Below are 16,468 nucleotides of genomic sequence, written 5' to 3'. Positions count from 1 at the left end.
AAATGATAATTTTAATAATAATAACACTAGCTTTAATAATAATAATAATAATAATAATAATAAAAATGATAATTTTAAATATTAATGTTACTTTTAATACAAATGATAATTTTTTCTAATAATGATACTCTTAATAATAATAATAATAATAATGATAAAAATAAAAGTACTACCTTAAAGAATAAGCTTCCTAAAAAAATGCTAGAGACCGGGTTCGAACTCGAGGCCTCCCGCTCCACACAAACACCCTTAACCGTACTTCTGTTTTTATGTTTCTGTTTAATCTCCTAAACTAAATCCCTTATTAAACTAGTAACACTTTAAATAATCATTGTGAACCCTTGATTCAGCCCATGATTACTCGGCCCAAGTTTAGAATTCTAGCCCAACAACCAGTCCGATATTGACAGCTTCAATTGTTGATAAAAAAAAACGCCGTAGCCTGGGTTAGAACCCAGGACCTCTCGCTTACCACAAACACACCTAAACCATTCCTCTACCCTTTCTTATCTGTTTTAGTACGGATTTTAAATTTATTTAACTTGTTTTCTGACCTCATCATCTTCTTTAAACTCAATCGACCAAAACATAATCATCATAATCGTGTTTCCTCCTTATTCATTATCATCGTCGCTATTATATCAAAGAAACATCATGACATCGTCTTCACGAAGCATCACCATCATTGTTGTACCATTTAATCATCATCATCTTTTATCATGATTCTTATCATGTATCTCCATCACACATATCATCATACCTCACGATCATCACCTATATCATCATCATCACAAAATCATCTCATTCATATAGCATAATCATCATCTCTTTTATTCAATTTAACAATCATCTTCATTATCACAGCACGGCTCGTTCATCCATTATTCTAGTCACTGCAATCAGGAACGGAATTGAAAAAGGTAGCAGCCTGGTCTAGTTTTACTTCGGCCCAACAGGTTATGACGACCCAATATGTAAATCCCTTTTTAAGTTTAAGTGGCTCGTTAATTCGATGGGTGAGTGATGATATCGTCCAGCCCAAAAATAATGCAATCAATTAAATAAGAATAAAGGGTGTCCTTTCTACTATCCCCTTTTCTATATAACCAACAACAATATCAATTATTAAAAAGGGAATTGGTGGTGTTCGTATAGGAATAGAAAAATATAAACGGCACAAGTGGATTTCGTTTGTTGGCAAGTTGAACAAACAGCATAACATTATAGTAGTTGTAAGAAATCGAACCGTATAGAAGCAGTATTTGGTGGTTTATTGTAGCTTAAACAGAACATTTTAGATGGGTGATGGCTGTTAGTTTTCGAGTTGTACTAGCAACAGAAGAAGGAAATAGCAGTTGGTTGTGAAGTTTACGAACAAAACAGAAAAACGGAATATAGACGTGTGATGACAAAATGGTGGCGGTTGTCTAAGGAGAAGAAGAATATAGGAGGAAAGAGTGGCCAAGGTGATGATTGATTAAGATGATGATCAAAGGTGGTGGTGATATTCGATGATGGTTTGTGTTGTTTGTTTTAACCGAACATTAGATCGTGATTGGTGTTCATGGTTCGTCGTAAAAATTGAAAGAGAATAGAGGGAGAGAGAGAGAGAGAGAGAGAGATAGATAAAAATGATGGCTCGTTAGTGATGGAAAAGGTGACGGGTTGTTTGAAGTTTGAGAAGTGAATGGAGGTTTTATGATGTGGTGTGTTTGTGTGTTTACGTAGAGAAACAGAAGCCAAGCAATAACATAACAGAAATGATGAGATGATGGTTGTAGGTGTTTGATGATCTGGATAAGTATATACATATATAAAATATATGTGTCTAATGTGATGTTTCTTTCACAAACCAAATGCCAGCAAATCATTTAATAATTGTAAGGTAATATAATAATAATAAATATACATCTAGATAAAGGATCGTGCAATAATTTAACACAGTGTAGCAGCCATCAAATTTGGAATGATACTACCGACAGTTTAACCCGGATGGCTATATCGTGTCCATTGCTAAACGGTTAATGTATAAAAGTGTTCCTAAAAATCCCAAACTTTTAGATTAAATATATTTAATTATTTCACTCATTATCTGTTTGAAACCTGATCAAAAAGGTTCGATAATTATTTATTTTCTGTTCCAATTTATATGTACGGAGTACTAATATTTAAACTTAACAATGTAAAAATATTTTCTAACAAACCTAAAATCTTCGTAATCAAATTACAGTCCAACTTTTATTTTAATCCTTCGTGAACATGTACAATATCTATATTAAAACTAACAAAACATCAACCGAGTGTTACCGACGTTTACCAACTAAGCTCGAAATCATTCATTTTCTAATTACTCTCTCTCTATATATAATCAATTTTAAATAACAAGTTTTATCACATAAACATATATTATATATTTTTAAACAAATAGATTTAATATTATTTTATATATTTAATATTTACAAGTAGTATTTATATACATATTTATACACACACACACACACACATACACACACACACACACACACACATACACACACACACACACACACATACATATATATATATATATATATATATATATATATATATATATATATATATATATATATATATATATATATATATATATATATATATATATATATATATATAATAGTTTTCATTACATCGCATATTAACTTACATATTTATTTCCAACAATTAAACCATATATTATTTCAAATATTATTTCAAATATATATTTAAATATATACGTATCTATTTACAAATAGTTGTTCGTGAATCGTCGGGAATGGTCGAAGGTCAATTGAATGTATGACAACAGTTCAAAAACTTTGAGACTCAACATTACACACTTTGCTTATCGTATTGAAATCAAATAAGATTCATGTTTAAATTTGGTCAGAAATTCCCGGGTCATCACATTGTTCTAAGTGTTCTTCATCATATTCATCAAAATCTACATCAATCTAGCTCATAAATCCATACATAAATCAACAAACAAAACAACTACTCAAGAACACTTCAAGAACACTTTCAAGTTTGATAGATTACTTCCAAGCTTTCTAATCCATTCCAAGTAATCATCTAAGATCAAGAAACCTTTGTTATTTACAATAGGTTATCTTTCTAATTCAAGGTAATATTCATATTCAAACTTTGATTCAATTTCTTTAACTATATCTATCTTAATTCAAGTAGTAATCTTACTTGAATTTGTTTTCGTGTCATGATTCTACTTCAAGAACTTCCAAGCCATCAAAGATCCATTGAAGCTCAAGTTAATTTCTCATCATTTCTAGTAGGTTTACCTACAATACTTGAGATAGTAATGATGTTCATAACATCATTCGATTCATATATATATAACTATCTTATTCGGAGAATATAACTTGTAATCACTAGAACATAGTTTAGTTAATTCTAAACTTGTTCGCAAACAAAGTTAATCCTTCTAACTTAACTTTTAAAATCAACTAAACACATGTTTTATATCTATATTATATGCTAACTTAATGATTTAAAACTTGAAAACACGAAGAACACCGTAAAAACGGACATACGCTTTCGTAGTAAAACCGGGGGCTGTTTTGGGTTGGATAATTAAAAACTATGATAATCTTTGATTTGAAAGTTGTTCTTATGGAAAAATGATATTTCATATGAACATGAAACTATATCCAAAAATCTTGGTTAAACTCAAAGTAGAAGTATGTTTTTCAAAATGGTCATCAAGACGTCGTTCTTTCGACTGAAATGACTATCTCTTTCAAAAACGACTTGTAACCCGTAACTCTGACTATAAATCATCACTTTTTCTGTTTAGTTTCATAAATTTTAGTTCGATACGAAACCATAGCAATTTGATTCACTTAAAACGGATTTATAATGAAGAAATTATGGGTAAAACAAAATTGGATAGAATTACTAGTTTTAGCTACGGAAATTTTTATAACAAATCTATACTAACTATATCTTAGCTACCTTTCTTATATTATACATGTCTTGATAGACCATAGACACGTATACAATATTTTGACATATCATATTGACATCATCTACATATATTATTTTGAATAACTCATAAGACACTATATGCGGTAATGCTCGAGTTAGCATATAATGGGTCGAGGTTGATTCTAAAATAATATATATACCATGGGTTGTGATCGAGCCTGAGACATCTATACAATGGGTCGTGGATTGATTTGAAATAATATGTATAATGTGGGTCTTGAAAATATTAAGACAATATACTATATCGATTTATTTATGTACTACTAACTGTGGACTACGAATTGTGGACTACTAACGTTGGACTACTAACTTAACAACTTAAATCGTCAACACGTAATAAAAAATGTTGTGAATATATTTCGATCATACTTTGATATGTATGTATATAATTGTTATAGGTTCGTGAATCGACCCGTGGCCAAGTCTTTTTTCGACGAATTAAAAATATGTGAAAGTGAGTTATAGTCCCATTTTTACTATCGAATATTTTTGGGATAAGAATACATGCAGTTTTATAAATGTTTTACAAAATAGGCACAAGTACTTGAAACTACATTCTATGGTTGGATTATTATACCGGATATCACCCTTTTTAGTCTGGTAATCTAAGAATTAGGGAACAGAAACCCTAATTGACGCGAATCCTAAAGATAGATCTATTGGGCCTAACAAACCCCATCCGGGTTACGGATGTAACACCCCAGCTTAACATGACCACAATATTGTCCGCTTTGCCCGCAGGCGCACGGCTTTTTCTTGGCAACCACACACGAGAAGCACTTTCCCAGGAGGTCACCCATCCTGGTAGTACTCTCGCCCGAGCACGCTTAACCGCAGCGTACTCACACATCTGCTCTGCCTGTGGTCCCAAAACGCGTTGTGTCATTTAAGCGTGAGTATTACCTTATAATCCCATGATCACTCATGTTCGTGGGCGATGTGGGATTTGCCTAGGGTGTTACATTCACCCCCCCTTAGGGACTCATCGTCCGCGATGAGGTTTGCCCCACCACCCCCAACGGCACATGAGTGGCTCTGATACCATTCTGAAACACCCCAGCTTAACATGACCACAATATTGTCCGCTTTGCCCGCAGGCGCACGGCTTTTTCTTGGCAACCACACACGAGAAGCACTTTCCCAGGAGGTCACCCATCCTGGTAGTGCTCTCGCCCGAGCACGCTTAACCGCAGCGTACTCACACATCTGCTCTGCCTGTGGTCCCAAAACGCGTTGTGTCATTTAAGCGTGAGTATTACCTTATAATCCCATGATCACTCATGTTCGTGGGCGATGTGGGATTTGCCTAGGGTGTTACAACGGATGCTTTAGTACTTCGATTTTATCATGTCCGATGAGAGTCCCGGAATGATGGGGATATTCTAGATACATTTTGTTAATGTCGGTTACCAGGTGTTCACCATATGAATGATTACAGGTTATGTGTATCATGTTTTGTACAAGGGTTACGTGTGCGGTTAAATATTTGAAATCTTGTGGCCTATTATTATTACGATTTATGATATAGGTTAAACCTATAACTCACCAACATTTTTGTTGACGTTTAAAGCATGTTTATTCTCAGGTGATTATTAAGAGCTTCCACTGTTGCATGCTAAATAAAGACAAGATTTGGAGTCAGCATGCTTGTATAATATTGTTTAAAAACTGCATTCGAGAACTTGTTTTAATGTAACATATTATTATTGTAAACCATTATGTAATGGTCGTGTGTAAACGATATATTTTAGATTATCATTTCTTGATAATTTATGTTATGTTTTTCTAAACCTTTGTCGATAAAATAAACGTTATGGTGTGTTTTAAAAATGAATGCAGTCTTTAAAAAATGTCTCATGTAGAGGTCAAAACCTCGCAATGAAACCAATTAATATGAAACATTTATAATAGATATGAATGGGGCATTTCACACGTGATGTGTGTCTTAGTTCGTTCAATCTCTCCTTTTTATTTTCTATATAAAGGATGAACCAAGGGGAAGTTGTAATGAAGAAATCAGTGACCTTTAAACACCATTAGTGTAGGTATAAGTTTCAGAAGATTAAAAGTTTTCACTTAATAATAAATTAATATCACATTTAGTAAAACCTATTAACCTTTATCCACTTTAATTTCATTCACATTAAATATTTTTCAACAATCCCCCACATGAATGAAATTTATAACCGAAACAATAACAGTTACTCGACTTCTCATTCACGTTAGTACGATTCTACATCTCTTTAAACATCGATTGCTCATTCATCTAAAAACTACTTTGGATATATAACATTATGTTATGAAGCCTTGGCCATCGACTACATAACCAACATCCAAAGTCAACGAAAACCTCATTTTCGCCTAGATCTTTCATCAAGAACGCAATTGAATGAAAACCGATCTCTCAAAACACACAAATTTTAACAAGATTTTCAACAGTTGAATCCTGCATAGGATAGGTAGGTGTTACCCTTTGAACCTTCCCTTATGAAATGCACTTAGTCTCCTAGCTCACAGTAGACATGATGTCTTTGAACTGGTCTGCTATTTGTGTAGATGACAATACACTTCACACAGGATTCTCCCTGACATTGTCAAGTCCTCATAGTCGTGTTCATTATGGTCATGAAACACTAGCCTGGTTCTGCAAGAGCTATTAGGAATTATGCCCCTTTAATTCCCTTCGAAGCGACCCCACTTCTCTCTCACATAGGTGATTTCTTAAAGATCTTTAATAGCCTTAAGCTTATATCTTTAAAAATCATTAAAAGCCAAAAGCTTAGCCTCATAAAATGTCACTTTTATTTATCGGAATGGACTAGGTAGTTGTATAACTCCCTCAATTAGTTTTGGAGGTTTATGAACTCCCCCACAGTGACCACCCACAGTTTATACAAATAGGTTGTCCTATTGAACCCAGATCTTGGGATCTCCAGTCAACTGGGTTAGGTTTCCTTCATATAAACTATCATTTCAAGGTCTTTAGTCTCATTCCACAACATAATCTCTACTTAACCCCCATGGTTGTCGGATCCGAATTGTTATCATTTAACTCTACAAAGTTAACTAAGATAACCTACAAAGAGATTAGTTGTTCTATTGTAATTATATTGACTATGTCAATCTTAATTACCATCATTGGCTCAAAAGATATAGAATTTGACATCAACTAAATGCTTACTTTTGGCCATCCAATTAATCATTTATCATGAATCGTGTACTTGTTATCAAAATGCAAGACACTCCCACATTTTCATGGTTTTGTGTTCAACTTACACAAGTAGTAGGTTAATGTTTATCCTTTCAAAGCTTCCCCCACATGTCTTGCAACTTGATATATAGTCAACCATAATCATATACATCAAATATGATTCTTAATCAATGATGTAGTCAAATGCCTCCACATAAGATTTACATCTTTTGTGTTTCAGATTCTAACACATATTGAGCACTTCTCGGTCATATTCTAGGTTGGACCTAGAAACGTCGAATATAGGAAACTTAATCAAGTTTTCGCACTCAAATTACACATGCAAATCTGAATTCCAGTTAAGTAACTCAACCTAAGGCACCTCAACATTCAAGATAATATAATAAAGATAGATATCTTTATGTTTATAATTATCTTCAAAATCATCGATTTCCATATACACTGAATTTAATCAATATCATTGACGTCACTAATTTGGTTTTACAATACATCAAACCCTTTTATACTGAATGAAATACTGATTTTGTCTTGACATAAATTCAGCACAACGGAATGTTCGTTGTTAATAGATCTCTGCAGGTGATCATCATTAACAAGTCTAAGTCTAGCACGCCATAGACTTCAACACCAAAGCGTGAGAATAGAAGATGCATCATTCTAATTCCCCATAACTTTCTAGTAACTTGGAATCTCATACCATGATTCTCGTAACAATTCTTATTTAGACAAAATCTATTTGAGACTAAACACCATCACTAGTGTCTTATAAACACCGTCTTTTATTCATCATTCAGTCTTACTTCCTTCGTATACATAATGATATGCCACTTATGAAGGAGGTTTCTTTAATTCTCCATCAAGAGAATTTCTCTTGGACATCTTTAAAGTCCTATCACATAATTCAATTTATCATCACAAGATAAATTGAATTAGTTTCCATCATGATGTTCACTCATATATGGTACATGTAATTATTTATTGTAACCTTGACTTCTTAATGCCAAGTCATTATAATGTACTCCTGATACTTACTCGGACCTTCAAGAGAAATATTAATCTCGCTAGACACTGAGTGTCATATCTTTAATTCACATTTAGAATTTTCTCATATTATGACATATTCTCAATCCATTTCATTTGCATTAACATGTGTGTCGGAATCACGAATTTGAACCAAATCTTACTAAATGTATTCAAATATAATCCATGTCATTTACTGACATAGCTAACTTCTTTCCAACTATTGTCATGACTTATTTTTAAAGGCAGTCAACTCAAGTCCTTTCTTTTATCACTCCATTAAAACTAAAATTATAATTATAAAGAGGGACATTATTTATTGATTAAAACTCTTTTCTCTAAAAAGTAGTAGGTTTATATCTTAGATGAACCAACCAAAACTATTTCATTTCGAGTTTTGTAATAAAATACAATTTAACGGGTACAAAAAAACTCATGACAATCTATAAAAAGAAGCCTCATACATTTTCATTGTCCTTTCCAATTTAATAATGGGATATGTCGATTCCATCCATGATTATCATTATCTCATTCACATGATAACCGATACAATCATAGTCATTCTCACTCGTGACTGAACTAATATGAAAGTTCCAAAGATCACACCTAGGTTAAACCATATAGGTTTCAACCACCAGAAATGACCACCAAGTCATTCTCACTTGTGATCATCGACTGAACTAATATAGAAGTTCCAATGATCACAGTTAGGTTAAATCAAATAGGTTTCAACGACACATGTTAAACCAAACAGGTTTCAACTAAACATGTTAAACCAAACATGTTTTTCACACTCATGAGATAAGCAATATATCCACATCGTTCTCATCATGGCCCTTTAGTGGAATGCAAATCGGCTCTTCAAGTTGAAGAACTTTACATCCACTATGTCATATGCATGTTTCATTAAGAAACTAAAACAATTTAGAACAAACAACAATATGTTCTGAAGTTTTATCGTCAAATAGTTAACAAACTACGCCGTCATCGAGTAGTAGGCTGTTTATATCTCTTGTTAACTATTATCAAAAATACTTTAAAATCTCACGTCTTGAATACGTTTATATTCAAAAAACCAAAAAATGGTAATAAACCTCATATTTTGTATACCATTATCTTTCAAAATAAATAAGGTACTTGACGTTACATTTTGAATACCTATTATATTCCTAACTCAAGAAGGTACAAACCATATGTTTTGAATACAACAACATTCCGAAGGTACTAAACCTTACAACTTAATGGAATATAATTCAAGACCCCACAAGTCATTAGGACTTATGTTTTGAATAAATTTATTCCAAAACAATATGCTTGAATTTTCTTTCTCAAACAACATCATGTTGTTAAATTCATCAAAAATTATTTTAACTACAATCTCGATAATGTCATTTTCTTTACAAAGAGCAAAGAAACTTTTTGTGTAGAGACACACTCCGCACAACCTTAATAAAGGACCAAGACATTATCCCAAAAACGTTCAAAATACGTTTTAACCATTATTAACAAAACACATGCTTTGTTTTCCGACATATTTCATATGTGGCACATGAATACGTTTTCACAAATCATAAAACCTTTTGTCATAAGCACAACTATTATGGAACTTTTTCCACAAAATAAATGCATATGTAGAAACAAACTCTACACGTATAAATGTTCGTTAAGAGACCCTCAATCTCATAGGTAGAAACAAACTCTACCTAAACCATTGTCTTATCAAACAATTAAATTATAGTCGACTTCATATGTATAAACAAACTCTACCCATACGATTGACTTTTCAAACGGTTAGACATTTAGTCAACCTTGTGTGTAGAAATAAACTCTATCCTCATTGACTTGTCAAATAATTAGACATTTAGTCAACTTCAACTTATATGTAGAAACAAACTCTACATCAACAAATTGTTTGTTCAAAAAGACTAAACTAGCCTTCAATATCTCATATGTAGAAACGAACTCTACATAAATATTGTCTCCTTACGGAACTACAATTCCGAAACGTTTACAAAAATGAAAATAACGTTTTTTTTCTTCAGACATTACATTTATGTTTGAAACGAACTACAAACATATAGACCATACATAATCTAGTTCCACATTTTCAAACGCTTTTTAATCTAGTTCCACATTTTCAAACGCTTTTTAATCGTTATAAAGTCTTTAATAACGTAAGAAATGTACCATATTATTCTAAAAGGAATATGAAGTGTACGCAACTTTTACACTTAACGCGTTTCAACATTTGTTAACTTCTCAAAACATTTAGTGCAGAATAAAATTTATTAAACACACTCACGTTAGAACAACTCGACTGATATATATATAATATACCAACAAAATAGGTATGTAAACGTTATTCAAAACAAATATATAATATGCCTTAAAAAACCTTCAAAATAGTTTAATTCTAGATTTTGAACAATCCTTCAAACTCTTATAAAGGCAATCGAAACGGATTCAAAACCATTAAAACCCATCTCAAATACATTAGTAAGGTGCATAACTTACAAGAATAGCCTCTTGGATTATAAAACGTTTGGACAATCGACATTATGCAGCCAACTTTGAATAAGGGTTTATATTTTTATTTAATCATAGTGTAGCAAAACCAAGAATAAAACGGAACTCTATTCTTTTCCTCAAACCATTACAAGATTATCAACAAATGGTTATCAACAACACTATAATTGTTTTTTTTTTTTTACTATTTGCTTTAAATACCAAGCATATATAAAATCAGTCACTTTTTTTTCCATCCCAATTATTTAGTGCTAAATTGCTTTAGAGACATATCTCAAAAGGAAACATGCATCCACTTAGTAACAATATGATTTTAGTTAAGTTATTTGGAAACTGAATATATCAAACTTTCAATATTTCTCATAAATTAATGTAAATCATCTTCGGATACCATAAATTATCACCAGAACAGAATTTAAAGATCTAAAGTTCTTTCAAACGTTTTAATTTTATATGTAAAACCCATTTGATTAGATATACACGTTGAGATTTCTACGAAACATTCGGGTGACAATTAAAAATAAATCTCTTTTAAGATTGTAAGAAATAGTACCCGAAATCACAATTTCATTATAATAATAAATCAAATATATAGAAATACACATACTTTGAGGATCATATAATCAAAAGGATATGTAAAAGGATATATCATCTCGTCAAGAGAAACCAGAAGATATTCATCAACAAATGATGTGCCGAGGCCCGTGTTAGACACGGTTCCCTTAAAACAAATTCGCCGTCTACACGTCGCCTGTTTCCCATGGTACAACGGCCGAAGCAGTGGTACTGCCGGACTTGAACCGCATGCCTGAAAATGTTGTCTTTGTCGTGTTTGTAAGCTAGTCTAAACGTTTGTTCACATGAACAAAATCTCAAATTCATAACTCACAAACATACACGTGATGTGTGTCTTAGTTCGTTCAATCTCTCCTTTTTATTTTCTATATAAAGGATGAACCAAGGGGAAGTTGTAATGAAGAAATCAATGACCTTTAAAGTATAGGTATAAGTTTCAGAAGATTAAAAGTTTTCACTTAATAATAAATTAATATCACATTTAGTAAAACCTCTTAACCTTTATCCACTTTAATTTCATTCACATTAAATATTTTCCAACAAATAGTTAATGACAATCACTAATAAAGTATAATTGATTTAATGATGTTGACATGACGTAGTCATGTCCACTCTACGGCATTGTACCTACTTCATGTTATCGATCAACGGTTATCCTTTTACTTTTTAAATGCAAACTCACACTTAACACGAATTTATACCACGAATATATTTATACATGTCTACCACGAGAGTCGAGGCTTGAACCCCCAACCTCCTCACATAGCGTTAGACTATAAGTCCTTTAGTATCAACGCATTTGCTAATCATACTAGATTGACTCTTTTGCCACTCCACCATCTTCTTGATTGTATCATACTATCATAACATTAATGAATGTAGCCAATTGTTTGAGCTCATGATGACAAACTCTTCTAATCATCGAGATAAAACATTTAACACCTTGTTGATAGCAAACTATATCTTGAGTTTTGCTCATTGGCTAATTTCTAATTAACATGGTTAAAAAAATAACTGTCCACTAATTCTTTAATCAGAATCCAATATAGGAAAAGAAGTACTCCGTGTACAAAAATGTAAACAATATGATTAGAAAAGCTCTCATTATTGATACTACTGTACTTTAATATGAATAAATACCATAAAATTGCCTTTCAAAAAATAAATAAATAAATAAATACCATAAAATTACAAATGTAATTATTCGAAAAGCGTACATTTCTTACTGTCGTCGGAGGGAACACAAATGAACGATCATGAAATATTATTTTCTAGGTCCAGACAAAACAGTTAAAAAGATTGTGACAACACACCAAGTCATGAGACAATTTTTGTTTTTCCTCTTGTGACTAATGATTAAAAATTAAATGATTAATTATTACTCCATTTATTATTATTATTATTATTATTATTATTATTATTATTATTATTATTATTATTATTATTATTATTATTATTATTATTATTATTATTATTATTATATTATATTATATTATATTATATTATATTATATTATATTTTATACATTTTATACATTTTATACTAAAAGTGAGCCAACATTTTGTATTTCCAGTTTTACCGGATTGTCGTATTGAGTTTGCGTTCACACTACAAACGGTCCCTCAAGTTCGGCTCAATTTACAAAACGGTCCCTCAAGTTTACACTTTTTCAGGAGTAGAAAACGTAAATATCTAATTTTATTAAAAATACCTATATACTAAGTGACCCAACATTTGGTGGTTTCAGTTCTAACGGATTGTCGTTTTGAGTTTGCGTTCACACTACAAACGGTCCCTCAAGTTCGGCTCAATTTACAAAACGGCCCCTCAACTTTACACTTTTTCAGGGGTAGAAAGCGTAAATATCTAATTTTATTAAAATAAATGAAAACTAATTCCACCCGAATATTTAACGGGCCCTATCTTCTCGCTCGGTACGAGTTAATTTTTCCGAGACCACCGTTCAACTCGGAAAAATCAGGCCAACCCAACGGGACTAACTATACTCGAAACGGACATCGTTAAAAAAAACACTAGATAACGGGCCCTATATTCTCGCTCGGTGCGAGTTAAATTTTTCCGAGACCACCATTTAACTCGAAATAATTTTACGAACACAACGCGACTAACTATACGCGAAACGAACATCGTTAAAAAAACACCAAATATTTCGGCCTATATTACGTACATATACATACACGTCCAACAAACAACCCAACCTACTAGATATATTAGGTACCAAATAACGTATATCCAAATTTGAACGCGCGTCGAATACAACCGCAGCAACGCGCGGTCGAATTTTTTTCTAGTTATTATCATTATTGGTAATGTTAAATGTTAATGTTAATTATTACGGAGTATGTTATTATTGTTATTATCATTTTTTTAAAAGTAACAATTTTATAAATAACTAATTGACTAGAAAGAAGTTAGTAAATACACCGATTATAAATTATCACTTTTTTGATTATAGACCTTAGAATCAAAAGTTTAATTTTAATCAACACGACGTTAGTGTGTGATGACCCTAAATCTACGAACTAAGAAAAAAGTTTATATCATAACCACAAACAACACACGTACCAAAAAACACGATCAGATTCAAATATAATATAGATAAACATATATGTACGAATAATAGTAGAAAAGATTGGATGCATGATGACGAAATTACCCTCAAAAAATAAAGTGAAAGGACATTTCAGTCCAAACGAAACAGTAAACATACAGAGTATAGGAGTGATTTTAGGGATTAGTATACAGGGATTATTATCATTATTGGTAATGTTAAATGTTAATGTTAATTATTACGGAGTATGTTATTATTGTTATTATTGTTATAAAAGTCATGGATGCTAATTTTATTATTATTATAAACATTGTATAGTAGCTTTTTTTTAGTATATATATGTGTGTTATGAGCACATAAGGTGCACACCAAAAACATATATAAAACACATACTTCTCTCATATTCCCTCTATATACTTATTAGTAGTCTACAGTCAAGAACCAGGCCACTAAAGGAAGTTATAAGCCTACAAAATTATAACACGTTATCAGCACGAAGTGCTCCGTATAATCAAGGTTTATCTAAGCAAGCACACTTCACTAATCAAGTTATATATGGTCGGTTATACCGCCTGAATTATATTTTCTGTAATCTAACTCTTATTAACTTCACTAACATTTGTATTTATGTTATTTAAGTTATATATGGTCGGTTATACCACCTGAATTATATTTTCTGTAATCTAACTCTTATTAACTTCACTAACATTTATATTTATGTTAATAAGACCTCATGATTGTACGCAACACGTCATTTGACAACACGGTACTTTATGTACGCAACACGTCATTTGACAACACGGTACCATGGGTCGAGATTAATTCCGATCAATACGAATACGATGGGGTCTTTATATGTTATCTAACATTTATGATTACTTATGCAATTAATCATTATTTATTTCATGCATACTAATGTTTATTCTTAAATTTATAATCTTAAAAGTTAAAATAGAAAAAGTAGTTTGTATTTTTATTAAAAGTAAATCTTAAAAGTTAAAATAAAAAAGTATTTTGTATTTTTATTAAAAGTAAATCTTAAAAGTTAAAATAAGAAAAAGTAGTTTGTATTTTTATTAAAAGTAAATCTTAAAAGTTAAAATAAAAAAAGTAGTTAAAATAAGAAAATAGTTTGTATTTTTATTAAAAGTAAATCTTAAAAGTTAAAATAAGAAAAAGTAGTTTGTATTTTTATTAAAAGTAAATCTTAAAAGTTAAAATAAGAAAAATATATTATAATAATATATATTATAACTTAATATATATTATAATAATATTATTAATAATATAATATGAATCTATATTTTATCCTTCCCTTATGGTTTTATTATTTGTAATCATACCATTATTCCTTTGTTTGCTACTTATGAATCTAAACTAATTCTAATTTCATGTTGTTATTTGTCTATGAAAAAAAAATTGATTATGATTATGATTATGATTTATGTTGTTCATCTTTCTGAAAATAGAAAATGTCAAACTTATCAAAGCTTGAGTTTGATGCCTTAGACGTATCGGGAACAAACTACACATCATGGGTTATGGACGTAGAAATAAATCTTGGATCATTGGGTATTCTAGAAACTTTAAAAGAAAATAATACTTGTTCCGATCAAGATAAATTAAAATCAATTGCTTTTATTCGCAAACATATTGATACCACTTTAAAACATATGTTTCTCACTATCAAAGATCCACATGTTATATGGGAAAGTATCAAGAGTAGATTCGATAATCAAAAGGAAATATTACTCCCAGCTGCGAGGGAAGAATGGAGAAATCTAAGGTTCCAAGATTTCAAAAAGGTAAGTGAATACAGCTCGGCCATGTTCAAGATCCGTTCAAAGCTTCAATTCTGTGGTCAAGAAATAAGTGATGCTGATATGATGGAGAAAACTTTCTCCACAATGCATTCTGCAAACATAACTGTGCAAGAAAATTTAAGATTGCAGAATTATAAAACTTTTTTCAAACTTCAAACTTATCTTTTAATTGCAGAAGTTAATAAAGAATTACTGATGAAAAATCAAGAATCTCGTCCTACCGGTGCTTCCTGAAGCTAATGCTATTAACAATAATAATAATAAAAGAAGAAATGCACATGGACGAGGGCGTGGACAAGGTCGTGGCCATATTGGCCAAAACCATCATCATGGAAATTACCATAACAATAATAAAAATCATAACTATGTTCGAAATCACCCTTATGGTAATGGTCGTGGTGGTGGTTGTGGTGGTCGTGGTCGTGGACAAAGAAATAATAATCCACAAAATTATAAAATTCAAACACCATACAATCCCACAAATCACAATGTTGAAGAAGGCTCTTCAAAGAATGTTGAAGATTCTTGTTACCGTCTGGTCTAAAAACTGCCGAACAAATCAGCATTCTGTTAATCGGTATCAAGAATCCCTAAAAGGAAAACGAAAAGAAGCAAATCTTGTGGATGACCTTGATACAAAAATCACTGAGCCAACTTGTGACTACTTTAATGAATAAATTTCTAATATCTATATATATAGATATCCTATTATATGTTTCCGTT

This window comes from Rutidosis leptorrhynchoides, chromosome 1 (assembly GCF_046630445.1).
Source record: "Rutidosis leptorrhynchoides isolate AG116_Rl617_1_P2 chromosome 1, CSIRO_AGI_Rlap_v1, whole genome shotgun sequence".
Classification (NCBI taxonomy): Eukaryota; Viridiplantae; Streptophyta; class Magnoliopsida; order Asterales; family Asteraceae; genus Rutidosis; species Rutidosis leptorrhynchoides.
This window is presented reverse-complemented; position numbering follows the sequence as displayed.